This window comes from Coenobita brevimanus, chromosome 26 (genome assembly GCF_032717465.1).
Source record: "Coenobita brevimanus isolate Jiangsu-jjx chromosome 26, ASM3271746v2, whole genome shotgun sequence".
NCBI lineage: Eukaryota > Metazoa > Arthropoda > Malacostraca > Decapoda > Coenobitidae > Coenobita > Coenobita brevimanus.
Window position 1 is genome coordinate 35,191,627 of NC_136979.1, and position 16,512 is coordinate 35,208,138.

General features: G+C 43.5%; 1 protein-coding gene across 1 annotated transcript in view; it reads left to right on the forward strand.

The window, feature by feature from the left end:
• Positions 1-16,512, forward strand: part of LOC145394003 (uncharacterized) — a 64,142-nt gene that overhangs the window by 42,048 nt on the left and 5,582 nt on the right. The gene's annotated exons all lie outside the window — the stretch shown is intronic.

Genomic DNA, 16,512 nt, shown 5'->3' on the forward strand with positions numbered 1-16,512 from the left:
TTCTCTCTCTGTATAGCATTGTGGCAGCAATGGTTTTCTATCAGTTACTGTTCTGCAGTTCACGCACACTGGTGTATTACAATGAAAGGAAGGGCAAAGCTAAAGCAAAGAAGAGCTGATTCTGAGATTTTGTTCATTGATGAGGTTGGTGATGGTTTTTGGTGTACAATTAATCCTTATTATTAAATCTGAAAGTTTAAAAGGGTGAGCAAGCCCCTTTTTTAAAAAAATAATTGATAGAGCTTGTAATGATGATGGAACATATCTAACCTTTCTGTATCATTGCTGACTGCATTATGTAATGTGGGATGGAGGCTGAATCATGTCTACCTACCACTGGTCTTCCGTAAATGGTCTTGAAAATTGAAGAGCTTCCCTGCATCTTCTCACACACACACACACATATATATATATATATATATATATATATATATATATAATAGGGCTGTGAAAAGAAGAAGAGGTTCGATGAATGTGCTAATGTTAAACATTTTAGTGTGTTTTGCAAGCAGAGCATAATATATTTAATGGTGGTTTTATGCATGACATAGAAGTACACTCTGGAAGAATAGAATAAAAGTTGAGGAAAAATGTTTAGGTAGTTTTTTACTTTTTTTTTTTTTTTTTTTTTACTGTATTGTAGTATAGCCACACTAAGCTTGTTTGGTATTTTCTTAATACAGTACTACTGGGTATGTGAATTATTGAAGTTTTATGTATCCTAAAGCATGCTGCACAATTTTAATCTTGGTGTATATTGTAGTGCATGATATTCTTCAAAGATGTATATTGTAGTGCATGATATTCTTCAGCATTAGTAGGCCTATACCTGTAATATATTTAGGGCTAGTGATGTCTCAAGCTTCATAAATGTAACTGTAGTCATGGAGTAACTGTTCAAATTCATGCAGCCATGACTTCAGTGAACCCATGTTTTTGTTGGAGATGTTGAAAAATTGCTAACAAGATGAAAGTATAATTTTATTAATAGAACACTGCAATTTCTTGCTTTCTGTGGCTTGGCATGGTTGAATGAGTAAAACAATAGTTTTTTTTTTGGGGGGGGGGGAATGTGGGCTGCTGTTTTTTTTTTTTTTTTTTTTTTTTTTTTTTTTTTTCTCCAGTATTTGGTGAATTAAAAACAGGAATTTATTTTCTGAGTTTAGTGGCCAGAGTTCTCCTACCTTATTTTTCCCCACCAATTTCCCTACTGGGTAGCATTTCAGCAGGGTAGGTATACCTGTTGAGAAACAATACAGACTTTAGGAGAGATAAAGCAGATTCCCTTGTATTCCTGCAGGGTATTAACTTAGTATTATTTCCTGGTCAGGAGGGCTGATAGGAGGTTGGTGAAGGATGTTAAAGTTATAGGGAGCAAAAAGTGTGTGCAGCAACACAAATTTCTGATATATGACATGTTGGTGAAGGAGCATGTGATGAAAAAGAGGACCAATGCACCCAGGAGGAAAATATGGAAGTTGAAAAACCAAGCAGTAAGGGATGCAGTCTGTAGAGAGATTAGAGTGGTGGCTGAACAGGGAGCTGTAGACAGAAGTGTTAATGAGCAGTACAGAACGCTCATGAACAATCTCTTGAGAGTTACTGATTCAGTGTGTGGATGGAAAAGAGACCCTCCAAGACATAAGGTAACATGGTCAAGGGATGAGGGTGTAGAAGCTGCAGTTAAGGAGGAAATAACACTTCCAGGAATGGAAAAGGGGTGGTAACAGAGAGGAATTCTTGGTTGCTAAGTGTAGGGTCAGAAAGGAAGTATACAGGGCAAAATCTGTCTCGGAGATTTTTACTGGATAACGGGCGCACCCGGGGGGGGGGGCCGGGCCCCCCTTAGCTTTCTGGGTCCTTAAAAAAGTTTATATAATATTATTTCGATAACAGCAAAACATGAAAAATTGGCAAGTACAAACAAAGAGTAACACATGAGCCAGCAGCTCTCTGATTCTAAACCTGCAAATGACCTCCCAGTAATTATTGAATTACCTGACCTCACCTCACTAAGGGCCCCCCCCTTAGAAAATTCCTGGGTGTGCCCCTGCTGGATAACCTAAATAGTGTCAAAAGGATAATGTGGTATTTACCATGGCAAATCCAATGAAGAGGAAAAAGATATTTTTGGTGAGCAGTGTGTGAAGAATGATGAAGGAAGGGTAGTAGTGGACAGTGAGGATATTAAATACACCTGGAGAGAGCATTATAATCGGCTGCTGAATGATGAGTTTCTCTGGAACAGGGAAGGTTTGGAGTCAGCAGATCTAGTGATTTGCCCTTGGCCATGGATGCTGCTGCTGTGAGCAGAGCAATTGGCAAGATGCAATTAGGGAAGGTGGTGGGTGTGTCTGGGTTGATTTCTGAAATGTTGAAGGCCACAGGAGATATAGGAGTGGGTTTAGTTACTGATTTGATAAATATGATTACAGTACAGTATATGAGTGTGTTGTCCCAGATGACTGGCATAAGAGTGTGACTGTAAATGTGTATAAGGGAAAAGGTGATCCTCTGGAAAGAGGAAATTATAGAGGTACAAAACTTTTGGACAATATAGGGAAGGTAAGGAGAGAGTCCTAGAAGATATGGTAAAGGAAAGAGTGAATACTGATGAGATTCACTCTGGGCTTATGCCAGGCAAAGGGACCCCTGATGCCATATTCATTGTTTATAGCAACTGCAGAAAAAATATAGAGGAAGGAAAAGGGAGCTGCACTTCATTTTTGTTGATTTGGAGAATGCCTTTGACAGAGTCCCTAGGTAGGTAGTGAAGTGAACAGTGAGAAGGCTTGGGATCGAGTTGTGGCTGGTTAGAGTAGTTATTTTGATGTATGTCAGTGCTTGCACCCAGGTAAGAGTGAGACTGAGTGATACGTTTTCCGTGAATGTTGGCATGCATCAGGGGGTCAGTACTGAGCCCCCTACTTCTCATCATAATGCTTGAAGCTGTCTCGTATGACATCAGAAATGGACTCCCATGGGAGATGTTGTATGCTGATAACTTGGTGTTGATAGCAGAAAATGAAAGTTAGGCAGAGGAAAGATTTAATAGGTCAAGAAATGGAATGGGGCACAAGGGTGTGAGAGTAAATGTGGATAAAACTAAAGTGAAGATATCTAGGGCTGCTGGCAGTACTGTTAAAGCAGAGGGAATGTGACCATGTACAGTTTGCTGCAAGGGTGTGGGAAGTAACTCCATCTTGTGCAGTGTTTTTGATAGTAGGGTGGATAAAAGATGTAGTGGTATTAGAAATAGGCTGTGAAACAATGCAGATTTCGTGTGTGCAGTGTGTTGGGGAGAGTATGCAGATTGACAGGCATGAAAGAACTGATCTTGCTAGAGAGGCTCTTGACTGTGTGGAGGGGTATTATTTGAGGAACATGTTATGTGTTGGAGGTGGAGGTGGAGCTAGTAGCTAGGGTAAGGAATGGTCGGAGGAAGTTCAGAGAGGTCTTGCCTCTCCTAACATTAAGAGAGCTCTCCCTCTGTGCTAGGGGAACTTTGTATGCAGCATGTGTCAGGAGTGTAATGCTGTATGGTAGTGAGACCTAGTCCTTAAAGGAAGAGGATATTTGTAAGCTCAAATATATGGAAATGACTGTGATTAGATGGATATGTAATGCATCCTTGATTGCAAGGCTGGGGGGGGGGGCTAGTTTTTTTTTGGACACGTTGTTTTTTAAATCTGATACAGATGCCGATGCTTAGGGTAGAAAAGATTACGCACTGCTGTTTCCTTATACTGTAGTCAGTGGAGATGGAGAAAGCTGTTGAATGACAGAAATATAAAGAAGTCTGGAGATACATATGTCAAGTGATACAGACGTCTAGAAATGCAGATGTCAAGATATACATTGAGCGATACAGATGTTGAGACAGATGTTGAGTGTTGCAGACTTCGAGGGATACCGATGTTGAGTGATATGTGATAGACATCTAGAAACATGCATTGAGTGACACATACTTCTAGATATACACATCAAGTGATACACACTGAGAGATACATATGTCAAGCGATACAGGAGCTTCGATACAGAGACCATGACTTTGGATTCGACATAGATACAAAAGCCATTAGATATAAAACCCTTGTATTAAGGCTGACTGAGATATAGATGAAGCTAAAGTAAAACAAGGCAAAAAATGAATAAATAAATAAAATCATGAATAAAACACATGAAATAAAACTAAAAGCAAATAAAAATAAAAATTAACAAAAAACAAAAACTAAAGTAAAAAATTAAAATAAAGCCTAAAAAATCAACCAAAAAAAATTATAATGAACTAATTTAGAATAAATAAATAAATAAAATCATGAATAAAACACATGAAATTAAACTAAAAACTATTAGAAATGAAATTTAACAAAAAACAAAAACTAAAGTAAAAAATTATAATAAAGCCTAAAAAAATCAACCAAAAAAATTATAATGAACCACAGTGAAATGGCGGGGGACAGGGCGATGTGGAGGCGATTTGTTTGTGGCCACCCCGAACGGGATTGAGGCGTCCGGCAATAGTTAGATAGAACAGTAAATATAAAACTAAACTAAAATATAAAGAAAGTGATAAAACTAATAAAATAAAACAAATGTGAGGCTAATATAAAGTAAAGCAAAATAAAGTGAAGTAAAGTGGAAAGAAAAGTGAAAAAGAAAGCATAATGGTAGGTGTTGATGACCATCATCCACTCACCTGATGTAGTGCTGTATACTTTTTCCTTTACCTTTATCATTCTTTTACTGTGTCTGCTCTCCTCTCCAATTTCTCCCATCCTGTAACTTTTCATTACTCTTCTTTCCTTTTCAGGCAGCTTTACAGTGAGTGACAAGCCTAATGGTTTCCTGTAAGCCAGGAAGCCATTTACAATGCTGGGTGGTAACCATATAACCAACCCATATGTGTTCCCCATGTGTCAACAAGTGGCTTGGTGGAGGGTTAATGTTCCTCCCTGTAAAACAAATAACTCAGACACAAACATCCACCCCTTACAGGATTATAGCACCTGGGTATAGATTGATAGATAGATAGAAAATTAAGTAAAGCAAAAATAAAATGAAGTGAAAATAAAGATAAAAGAAAAATAGTCTGATAAAATCAAACGTAAAATCAAGCCAAAATAAAGTCAAACTATAAAATTTAAGTAAAACTAAGATTAAAAACAACTAAAATAAGCAAATTAAATGAAATTAAACATGCAAAACGTAAAAGATTAAACCAACTAAATTAAATTAAAAAATAAACATTAAAATTTAAACTAAAGCTAAAAAAGTAAAATAACTAAAAATAAACGCTGGGTGGTAGCCATATAACCAAATTACGGTGCCTGGTGGGTTAGTGGGTAATTAAGATGCTCCAATCGGATCGAGCCTGTGTAGGTTTATATCCAAGGGGTGGTTGGGATTTATTGCTCAGGTAATGCCACCCAGGGATGATTGAGGCTGGTCACTCTCTTCTTAAATGTCAGGACCAACTTGCCTAGCACCTGGTTCCTATGCTGCTCATAGGGCGACATAGGATTGGATGATGGGTGGATGGATGGACAATTAAAAATTTGAGATAGTAAAATGAAAAATATTATGATCGTCATCATCATCATCAACCAATCCTGTGTTTCCCCATGAGGAGCTTAGGAGTCTAGGGCTAGGCAAGTTGGTCTTGACATTTATGATGAGAGTGACCAGCCTCACTCATTCCTAAGTGGCATTACATGAGCAATAAACCCCAACCATCCCTTGGATATAAACCAGCCCCTGCTCAGTCCAATTGGAGTGCCTTAATTACCTACTAAACCACAAGGTGCCATAATTTGGTTATATGGTTACCGCCCAATGTAGTACAGGTAAATGGTTTCCTGGTGGACAGGAAACCATTTAGCTTGTCACTCAGTGTAGAGGCACCAGGGAAACCATTTAGCGTGTCACTCAGTGTAGAGGCACCTATGGACAGAAAGAAGAGGAAAGAATGAAGGAAAGGAAGAATTAGCGGAAGTAAGGAAAGAAACAAGGAAGAGAGGAAAGGGCAGTAACCCGAGAGCAGTGCTACATCGAGTGAGTGGATGAAGAACACCCCCACCTACCACTATAAAAATATTAAAATGATAAGTGATAAGTAATTAATATAAAACAAAACACAGTAAGCATTTATAGATTAACAATCTATCCATCTAATTTAAAACAATAACAAATAAGAAATTATAAATAAAAGGGAAAATAAAAATAACTAGTATATTAGTAGTATATAATAGTACAATAGTATTAGTATAGTAGTAATAGTTGTAGTAGTAGTTAGAGGAGTGGTAACATACCCGGTAGTGCTAGGGGTGATAGCATGGTAATAGGAGCAGCAGCCTGGTGGTAGTAGGAGCATTAGCACAGTAATAGTAGGAGCAGTAGCATAGTAGTGAAAGCAGCAGTAGCACAGCAGTAATAGCAGCAGCAGCATAGTAGTCATAGCAGCAGTGGCACAATAGCAGCAGTAGTAGCAATGGAACAGTAACAGTAACAGCAGCAGTAATAACAGCAGTGGCATAGTAACAGTAATAGCAGCAATGGCACAGTAGCAGTAATAGCAGCAGTGGCACAGTAGCAATGAAAACAGCAGTGGCATAGTGGCAGTAATAGCAGCAGTGGCACAGTAGCAATAATAGCAGCAGTGGCACAGTAGCAATAATAGCAGCAGTGGCATAGTAGAAGTAATAGCAGCAGTGGCACAAGAGCAATAATAGCAGCAGTGGCATAGTGGCAGTAATAGCAGCAGTGGCACAGTAGCAATAATAGCAGCAGTGGCATAGTAGAAGTAATAGCAGCAGTGGTATAGTAGAAGTAATAAAAACAGTGGCATAGTAGCAGTAATAGTAGCTAGCAATAACAGTAGCAATAATATTAGCAACAGCATAGTAACGGTAATAATAGAAGGGGCCTTGCCATAGTAGCAGCAGCATGGAAGCAGTAATGTGTAGCAGGGGGATAGTAGCAGTAACTGTAGCATTGGCATAGTAGCAGTAATAATAGTAGTGGCAGAGTAGCAATAATAATAGCAATGCCATAGTAGCAGTAATAGAAGAAGTAACGTAGTAGCAGCATAGTAGCAGTAGCATTAAAGTAGCAATAGTAATACAGTAGCAGTAGTAGTGTAATAGCAGTAGTAGTATAGTAGCTGTAGCATAACAGTAGCATAGTAGCAGTAGTACAGTAGCAGCAGCAGCAGCAGTAGTAGTTGTTGTAGTAGTAGTAGTAATGATAGTAATGGTAGTAGTAATAGGGGCAGTAGTAGTAGCAGCAGTCATGGTTTAGTAGTGGTAGTAATAGCAGTCGTAGTAGTAATAATAGCAGTAGTAGTAGTAGTAGTGACCGTTAGTAGTAGTAGTAGTAGTAGTATGGGGGAGGCGGTGGCTGAATCGGTAGAGAGGCGGCCTGCAGTCCTGATGGACCCAGGTTCGAATCCCGGCTGGGGCAGGGAACAGTTTAAGGATTTGAATTTCATAAAAGCAGACTTTCCTGATCTACCAAAAGACCCGCCGACATGTCGCAAAAATACCCCCGCTAATACCAATACACCAGTCCTGTATGAGACAGCCCTAGCATGTATTCAATATGGACGGTGGGTGTCAGCGTCGAAGTGGTGACATGTGGAGGTGTAGGAGGACTACTGGACCTTGGAATAGGCTACTGCCCCCAAGATATAGGCTCTGAAGCCTTTGCCCAGAGTCGGAGACATTAAAAATAAAAAAAATAAAAGCATACTAGTAGTAGTAATAGTAATTAGTAGTAGTACTAGTAGTACGTAACAGTAATTAGCAGTAGTAGTATAATAGTGGTAATAGTCGCATTAGTAGTTGTAGTAGCTGCAGCAGCAGCAGCAAGTAGGTAGTAGAAGTAACAGCCCCCTGGCTGTCCTAAACACGAAAACACTTAATGGCAAAACTAAAGTGAATAAACTCTGAAATGACCATTGTGAAAATAAATAATAATAACAACAAAAAATAATATTTTTTCTAAATATTTTTAAGGTACCGAGACTTTAATAAAACAGACTCTTCAGAGGGCAAGAGCCAATCAGCGCCCGCTTTTCATCCCCCGATGGCGGTGTGTAAGTCAAGCCCGACCAATCACATACAGCGTTTCATTCAGTTTTCTCGTGAGTATCGGTGGTATTGTACTTGGCCTACGTATTTCAGTTAATGTCTTTGCTTTAAAGGGATGTTGTGGTCTGACTGAATAATTAGAAGGTGGATAATGTACCTGTGCATCGTTAGAAGAAGCAGTGGTAAGTGGGACAAGAGTGATTATTGATGAAATGCAGTGTGGGTTTATGCCTGGCAAAAGATCACAGATTTATTGGCCGACGGTTTAAGGAAAAGTACATAGGAAAGAAGAGGGATCTGTACTTTGTTTTCGTTGATTTGGAGAGGTCCCAAGGGAGATGGTGAAGTGGGCATTGAGAAAGCTTTGGATATAGGAGTGACTGGTGAGATTGGTTATTTACCGGTATGTGGGTGCTCACACCCAGGTAGGTGATGTGTGTGGGTCTCCCATCCTGCCAAACGGGCGCGGCGATTCCTTGTATATTGTAATAAATTCACGATCTCTAGGTAAGTAATTTTGTTATTTTTTTACAAGTTGCCAATATGCATTGCAGGGAACTATAAGGTAAGCATTCCGTTCCAGCAGGTTAGGTTAGGTTAGGTCAGGTCCAGAAAAATATACTGCACAACCTTAGGGGTGTATTGGCAACTTGTTAAAGTTTATCATAATTTTTGATGGTAAATGATCGAATCTACTGTAGCAATAGTTTTTGTTATATATATATATATATATATATATATATATATATATATATATATATATATATATATATATATTTTTTTGCCCTGCTGGTAGTTTAATTTTGGAGACTTTTTCAAGAGGAAATTCCCAAGACACTGGGTTTTTAGAAAATTTGAAACAAAAGCTACCCAGAGTACGATTAAAAAAACAACAGAGCAATCAAAGTTGACCTAAATATGTACAAATAATCAAATCTAGCCTAGCTTTGAGGGTTTTGCCTCCCCAGACCACCCCAATACATTAACATACTGTAGCTTAACTTAGCCTAGTAAGGAACGAAAATTGTGGTACTTATTACACAACCAGTGGGAAACACGAGGCCACGGCTTTTAGGAAGTTGTGAAGGCACGTCCGTTCGTCTGGATGCACGTCGCAGAAAAAGTATCTAGCAAAGAAGTGTTCATAATGGTACTTGCGGTGTCCTTAACCCTTTAAACGTGGAGTGTCGCGTTTGCAACGATCACCAAAAAGGACATAACGGCGGATCGTCGCGTTTGCGATTTTAGTTAATTTTGAATAAACGCTGGCAAGGATGCTCCAGCTGGTATTGTCTATCAGTACCACCACCCTTTAGCTACAATTAGCATACTTGACCTTTGTACTACTGACCTCTGTTGTTGCCAAGTATCGCATTTTTCCCCCCCTCCCCCACCACGGCCCGGCCAGCCTGGCTGTGATATATGGCAGCGCGCTGACTGCTCAGAACTGCAAATCTGCGCTCTCCTCTCACAAGCAGTTTATGCTAATAGGAAACGCTTGTTTCCCCAGTTGTCACACTAGGTTTTTTTTGCGCGGTTTTCCCCTGTTTAGTGTCAGTTTACCGCAGGCTTTCAAAGTGACATTATGGCGAGTTCTAGCTTTTCTGAGTCAGTGCGAGCAGCCGACAGGAACGAGAATAAAGTGACGGGCGTAAGGCAGAATAAAAGCGTGCCGCGGTGGTCTTTTGGGAAGTACTATGATTGAAAATAATGTAGTATACGTGTTTTTAGCTGTGAAAATGGAAATGTTTGTTGAGTGACGGGAAGACTGCTGCCGCGCTGCATGTCGGCCATACGCTTCGTTGATTTTAGCCCTATTTTCAGTGCTTATTGTACAAATACAGATTCCAAACTACCTGTACGTTGTAGGATAAAGTTTACTGTGACAGAATGAGGCTGTGGTAGAGGGGAAACCGGGTTGCTGGAGGTGTGAAAGTGAAGATTTTGTTACCCAACTTTGCAAGCCTCCACAAGTCCTTGGGTAGTCCACGAAGGCTCAACACCTGTTGCTGGAGAAAGGTGAATGTAAGTACTATCTGCCATACCAAGTATAATGTTCTAGGGTTAATCTCTGATTTTTGGCTATTTTCCTACAGGTATTCAGACCGCGATCCTACCCCGCCACCCGGGGGGGGGTCGGCTGTCCATGGCCGCGTTTTAGGGGTTAATGCATCACCCAGGCCTTGATGTCCTTTCACAATCGCTCGCGTAGTTCGTATGATTGCCATTCACTGTTCACAAAGGCTTCCTTATGGTCAGTTTTATGCCACGTACTCAGAGCTCAACTTCTTGCTCCCTGAGTACGAGCGACTGATCTGGGGTTCTCTTCAAGACTGGGTCTACAGCATGCAACCAGAGGAACAGGGCTCAAAAACACAGGTCAACCAACCTTACATGTATGTTGACACAAAACATACAGTGCTGGACGCAATACAGTGTAACAGATTAATTGCACTAGAATGAACACAGAGGACCCGAGTTGGGCTACAGGTGACTGGGTAGCTGCAGGTGTCGTCCAGGTGTGGGAGGGGTCCCGTCGGGCATGTGCTGTCTCAGGCAGCACGGGACTACTGTCAGGGGCTGGGTTGTCTAGTGTGGGCTGCTGGGCAATGTAGAGGGAGGCCTTTCCCTGGTGGGGCCTGAGTGGGTGCGTTGGCCCTCAGGACTGGGGCCAAACAGGGTGAGCAGATGCACTTCCTTATACCTGCTCTTGGAGGAGGACTGCGTGTTGGCTGGGTTGGGAAGGTCTCAGACAGGAGTTCTGGGGGCACCCATGGATGGCAGGAGGCTGCAACATTGCCTTGGTCAAGAGGCCATCAGAGGCTGCCTGTGGTGTCTCTTCTTCTGGGAGTCCAGCAGCAAGGGGTGATGTAGGGGCACTGGCTGTAGTGAGCGTATCCCCAGGCTCACTATGGGGCTGCTTCGGATCCTGTCCAGCTGGAACTCCACTGGAGAGCTAGCTAGCTCTGTCCATTGGGGTGTGGGGAGAGCGAGAGGGACATTCCACTCAGCCTGTGGAGGGGTGAGGCGAGCAAGGGGCAATACTCTTGAGGGGTGTCGCAGGGGTGGCGGACGAGGGAAGGACAGTGGCCGTTCCTTCCCTGATGGGCACAGTGAGCACCGCTGCGGTTCCGCAGGACCCTGGGATTGCAGGTGAGAGGAGTACAGTGGATGTCCTCTCCCCGCCGAGTACAGTGGATGTTGTTGCGGTCCTGCTCCCAGCGGAGGCTGCAGGTGAGGGAAGGACAGTGGCTGATCCCTCCCCGGTGGGTACAGTGGACGCCGCCGCGGTCCTGCAGGGGGTAGTAGGTGAGAGGAGTACAGTGGCCATCCTCTTCCTGACGAGTACAGTGGCCGTCTTCTTCCTGACGAGTACAGTGGACGTCGTCACGGTCCTACTTGGGACTGTTGTGAAACAAGTCCCGCCTCAATCCTGGCGAGTGCTGATCTGGCCCGAGAGTAGTGCAGTGGGGTGGCGTACTTCCCACGGACTCCGTTGAGGGGAAGAGGGGTGCCTGGTGACGGGGTGTATGGCCATTTGGTTCGGGCCCTTTCCATGCCTCCCTGTGGTCTCCCCTTGGTGCTGGTATTCCTGGCGCTGGTATTTTACCACTGTCGCGGCTGGGAAAGCCACGTCCCCATGGCTGGAGATGGTAGGTGTCAGAGGTAGCAGTTCGGTGGGTTGGCGTGAGGTGGTGAAGGAGGGAGGTCCAGTGGTGTGTGAATAGGTTTGGCTCCTGGTGAGGGTTGTATATTACTTCAAGGGTGGAAATCTGTGGGGTCCTTCACAGGAGTCGTGGTGTCTCCCGGAGGCTGTGTTTGTTACCTTGGGCACGGGGTCCAGAGTACCCGTTGGATCTTCTTTTATGGAGGCCCGGAGTGTGGTGACTGGACGTTGAATGCTGCAGATGGGTGAGGCGACCTGGGTTTTATGAGGTCGCGGGGGACACGCGTTACTCGTCCTGGTGGGCTTGGCCACTAGAAATTTCTACTTTGCCTGATGTATTTTTAGGATTATGGGGGATGTGTTGGGTGTGGGAGGGATGGAGGTGGGAGGTCTGGGTAGTGTTGGGGGTGTGGGTGCATACTTAGCTTGTGGGCGAGAGAGACAGCTGGATCTGGTACCAGGGCTCTTGTTTGGCGAGCCACAGCTCGCAAATGCGAGTATTTTCTCCCTTCGGCGAACAAATTTTACATCCAAGTAGCCTCTTGGTGAGGAGAAAATACATCCGGTTCAAAACCCAGTAAACTATTAAATAAGTAAATCTCACTTAAATGAACAAAAAAGCATGTTGTGATCAATTATTAAGTCTCCTTGTTTTTAAAAATAGACAATGTGTAAATAAATGAATAAATGTATTTATTGCTTTTAAAATATTTCCGCTCGTAGTCAGTTTGGCTACTAAAAATTTATTTGGCTTGTAAATCTGAAGCCTTAGGAGCCAAATGGCTTGCAACCATCAGCAGATAGCAAGAGCCCTGGGTAATGGTGATGGTGAGGACAGGTGTGGGTGGCGAGGAGCTTGGGCCATGTGGTGAGGGGGCCGGGTGGAGGTGGGGGGTTCTTGGTGTGGGTGGCGGAGTTTTTGCACTATAGTCTGTCTCAGGAAAGACGAGGGTAGAATATCATCTACTTTACCGTACTCCAAAGTCACTGTCAAAGGCCAAAGGCATCTGATTTAACGACCTGTGGGAATACAGGCTGGCCAGGGACAAGGCCTGAGGGCAAGAGGCACACACACACACACACACACAATGAATGAATGAATGGATATAAGTGACACGCTATGCTCGCAGGTCAATATGAACTGTGGTTCCTGTTTTTGGATGCAACTTTTGTGTGTGTGTGTGTGTATGTTGTGGTCGGGCTTGGGGCCGAGTACATGGACTTGTACTCGTACTCAAGTACACAATATAATGTACAGTACTTGTATTCGGGTTTAAAATTTCCGTAGTACCTGTACTTATATTTGTACTCAGACTCAAAGTACTCGACAATTTTACGAGTACTTTCGAGTACAACCATGATATATAAAAGTGGTGAGGGTAACAATGGTGTGTCCTTGGAGAGGCCAGGTGGCCTGGGTTGGTGAGTCAATGAGGTCAAGTGGTATTACAGCCATGCCCATTAACTCCTGATAAGCTGCTTTTAATATGTTAGCACCTTGGTACTAATTGCAAGGAGTGAAAAACAGCTGCCTGGACATTATATACCTACATACACACAATAAACTGCTGAAAGCAATTGAGGTTAAATCAGTAAAATGTACTCGTACTTGGATTTGAGTACAGTACAAATGTACTCGTACTTGGACTCGTGTTCAGCTATAAAACGGAGTACTTGTACTTGGATTCGTGATACCGTAATGTAATCGTACTTGAACTCGAGTACAGAAAAATGTACTCGAACCCAAGCCTGGTTGTGGTGTGGTGTCACACGTTGTGTTGTGTTGTATTATGATGTCGCATGTTGTGTTGTGTTGTGCTGTGGTGTCGCACGTTATGTTGTGTTGTGTTGTTGTGTCGAACGTTGTGTTGTGTTATGTTGTGGTGTGGTGTCGCACTTTGTGTTGTGTTGCATTGTGATGTCGCATGTTGTGTTGTGTCGTGGTGTCGCATGTTGTGTTGTGTTGTGTTGTTGTGTCGCACGTTCTGTTGTGTTGTGTTATGTTGTGGTGTGGTGTCGCACGTTGCATTGTGTTGTATTGTGATGTCGCACGTTGTGTTGTGTTGTGTCGTGGTGTCGCACGTTGTGTTGTGTTCAGTTGTGGTGTTGCATGTTGTGTTGTGGTGACGCACGTTGTGTTGTTGTGTCGCACATTGTGTTGCCCACATACACAACATTTGCACACACACACACACACACACACACACACACACACACACACACACACACACACACCTGAGCTGGGATCGGCAATCCCTTTCCCATTGTGACCTCTATTTCCTTACCCAACATTCCTTCCTTCTCCCTAAGGACTTCCCACTTCACCTGTCCCTTGTTTCTTTCCGTCTTTGTGCCATGATTAGAAATCTGGACAGAATAGGGTTGAGACTGAATGGCTTGTTCTTTGTTTCTTTGTTAAAACGATAAATATAAACAAACACGTTTGTTTAAATAACTGACGACCTACCAAAAAATCTATCATTCTATCAGAATATATATATATATATATATATATATATATATATATATACAGCTTAGAACTATAAAACTTATATGTAAACTTCAGGAAACTGGCAAATGGGGCCCCCTCCTAAGAAAATTCCTTGGTGCACCCCTGCTGGGCACTGATAGATAAATAGAGGCTTCACATTGTTTTATTACTTAAGCGTCGTGTGTGTGTGTGTGTGTGTGTGTGTGTGTGTGTATGTTTTTTCATAGTGATAGCTGAGTAGCCTAGGGAAGAGGAGGGATCGAATTAACGGGATGGGGGGAGGGGGATTCCACCAGTGAAGAAGAAGGTTTAGATGAGGGAGACATGAATATCAAGTGATAGATAGAGAGAGAGAGAGAGAGATTGTATTTTCAATGTAAATTTTAGAATATAATGAATATTTATAAAGGAAATGCTACTGTTGATCCTTCAATCAGTAATACTATTGTAAATCAGTTTATGTTTTTTCATAAAGAATAGTAATAAAACAATAAAATAAAATAAAATAATTTGTCTTCATCTTTCATGGCTATTTCATTGGCTTCCTTACCCTCACCTTCCCCACATTCCGACCCGGGCCACTCCCATCCTCCATCCCTCCTCATATGGACCGATATCTGGACTCTGACGGATAAATAGAGGCTACACATTGTTTTATTATTTAAGCGTCGTGTGTGTGTGTGTGTGTGTGTGTGTAGAGGAAAGAAAACGGAAGAGGGAAGGAGGAAGGTCCAGAATCCCGAGGGGATCTCTTAATCCTTCACACGGTCACTCGTGTTCCGATTTTGGCAAAGGCTTTGTAAAATTCTCTCCCTCATGTTTCCTGAGAAAGGGTATAGGAGGTAGGGGTGTGGCAGTGGTCGAGGATGGGGAGCTGGTGTGGGGTCTGGCATAGGACGTGGGTGTGGAATGAGAGGTGGGTGGGGAAGAGGAGTGTGTGGGTGTAGGGGTGGCAGTTGTTAGGGCAGCATCAATCATGTGGCGAGGTGGGCATGGGTGGGTGGGGGGTTCCCCGGTTGGGTGGCGGGGCCTTTGTGTCCTGTGGTGGCGGTATGGTGGTGGGTGGGAGGTGGGGTTGCTGGGGGTGCGTAGGGGGTCTGTGGGGAAGGTGTGGAACTGGTGGAGGGTAAGTTGGGGTACGTGATTGTGGAGGGGGAAGTGCTTAAAGATGATGAGTGAGATAGCGTGAAGTAGCAGGTGTATGAGTCAGGTGTGTGGTTGGGGGAAGCAGGTGGTGGTGCAGTGTGCTGGGTGGGGGAGTGAGTGTTGCTTGGTTGAGAGGTGGTGGGTGGGGGAGTGAGTGTTGCTTGGTTGAGAGGTGGTGGGTGGGGGGGAAAAAGACACACATGGCAGTTGCGGTAGGTACACAGGTTGTTGTGGTACTGGATGGTTACATGGTAGGGGTTGGGGACATTGATAACTGAATGTGGTCCTGTGGACCGTGGTGATGTTTGTTTGGGACTGGTAGTTGGGCTACCATAACCGAGTCACCGGGCTTGTAGGGATTGGTGAGGGCGATGTCAGGTTGGAGGTCTTTGTGTCTTTGCCGGTGATGCAGTCAGCTCTTGAGGTGGTGAAGGGGGTCAGATGTGGGAGACGTGGAGGGGGGCTGTAGTTGGTGTCAGAGGAGTAAGAGAATGGGGATTTTTCCAAACTCTCGTTCATGAGGGGTAACGCCATCTTCCTGGGGACAGGTGTTTGCCTTCCACTGTACACAATTTTTACGTGGGCTAGCCAGTCCCCGTTTCTTGTTTCTTCTATCCTGGCCTGCACCTGGTTGAGGAGGGTGCGGTGGCTTCTCTCGCATATCCCGTTCCCTTGTGGCCAGTAGGGGGAGGAGTGGGAGAGCTTGTATCCAAAGATGGTGGTGGGCTCCATCCATATTTTGCTGGTAAACTCTGGGGCATTGTCTGAGTGAAGAGCTTGGGAATTGCCAGTGTAAGTGAAGACATGGTGGACGAGGGCGTTGGCCACGGCCACGGCGTGGTGTTCATTGGCTGGGCAGGCAGTCAGGAATTTTGAATACGTGTCCGCAAAGGTTATGTTATATTTGTAGCTGGCTTTAGGTGGTAGGTGGCTGATTATGTCTACAGACAAGAGTTGCCATGGTTTATGGGCAGTGGTGTTCCCTGAAGGGCCAGGCGTTCGTGTGACATCCTTGTCCAGTGCACAAACCCAGCAAACCTGAATGACTTGTTTGGGCAAGTTGTAGGGGCAGGGTGTCCAATACATGTCATTATATACCTGCAGTAGTTTCTTGATGC